Source organism: Oreochromis niloticus, linkage group LG14 (genome assembly GCF_001858045.2).
Source record: "Oreochromis niloticus isolate F11D_XX linkage group LG14, O_niloticus_UMD_NMBU, whole genome shotgun sequence".
Classification (NCBI taxonomy): Eukaryota; Metazoa; Chordata; class Actinopteri; order Cichliformes; family Cichlidae; genus Oreochromis; species Oreochromis niloticus.
The window spans coordinates 6,008,387-6,009,538 of NC_031979.2; the positions used below are offsets into that span (position 1 = coordinate 6,008,387).

Consider the following 1,152-nt stretch of genomic DNA (forward strand, 5'->3'; position numbering starts at 1 on the left):
TTCTCATCGAACGATGGTGGCACTTTGTAATTCCCAGCAGCAGCCATCCTCTGCTACCAATGTCAGTCCAATAATCACACAACTGGTACGATAACTCCAACTTTAATCGTCTTCCTTCTTTCGTTCATACACACAAGAAGAAAACTGCTCCTCCCAGAAACTCTACGTCCCCTTCCCGCCCGCGCGTAGCCATGCCCCCCTTCACTGGACACTTGCGCAGTGGGACAGATACATCTTAACACCTGGTGGTGGTCGCCCACGCGTTTTGACTGACCAGCAGGAGTTGGCTGTGGTGGAAATGGTCAGGGCAAGGAATGACATATGGCTGTCTGAAATCAAACAGGCTATTGAGAACAGCAATGACACCTTTGCCAATGTGCCATCAATTAGCCTTCCAACGATTGCCCGGCTTTTGAAGAAGCACCAGGTTTCCATGAAACAAATTTACTTGGTTCCTTTTGAGAGGAACAATGTCCGGGTGAAACAACTGCGTTCAGAATATATTCAGGTACAACACTAAACTGGCATGCAATTACTGTAACAGTACTGACAACTATTAGTTGTAAAAAAAAAACTAGCTAAATTATCATTTTAGAGGGTGATGGAGCTGGACGCTGCTGTGAATCATCACAAGTATATTTTTGTTGATGAGGCCGGTTTCAATCTGGCAAAAACTAGACGTAGAGGACGTAACCTTATTGGACAAAGGGCTACCATCCAAGTCCCTGGACAACGTGGGGGAAACATCTCAATGTGTGCAGCTATATCTGAAGATGGTGTGGTAGGCTGTAGACCAGTTCTAGGGTCATACAACACTGAACACCTGATAGTTTTTTTTTAAATGAACTGGAGCAGGCCTGTCAGAGAGAAGACATCGTCTATGTTGTTGTGTGGGACAATGTCAGCTTCCACCATGCACAGTTGGTTCAGGAATGGTTTCAAGCACATCCTCGCTTCATGACCCTCTATCTTCCACCATATTCCCCTTTCCTCAACCCAATTGAGCAATTCTTCTCTACATGGAAGTGGAAGGTGTATGATCGCCATCCCCATGAGCATGTCTCCCTTCTTCAAGCCATGTGTGAAGCTTGTGGTGATATAACTGCTGAGCAATGTCAAGCCTGGATTCGTCATGCCAGGAGATTTTTCCCA

The 1,152-nt window shown here is 45.8% G+C and overlaps 1 long non-coding RNA gene across 1 annotated transcript; it reads left to right on the plus strand.

Annotated features, from left to right (window-relative positions):
• Positions 1–305: 305 nt before the first annotated feature.
• Positions 306–836, plus strand: LOC109204938 (uncharacterized). The gene is made up of 2 exons (XR_002064447.2): positions 306–508; positions 596–836. It is a non-coding gene; the product is annotated as an uncharacterized LOC109204938 (long non-coding RNA).
• Positions 837–1,152: the final 316 nt, after the last annotated feature.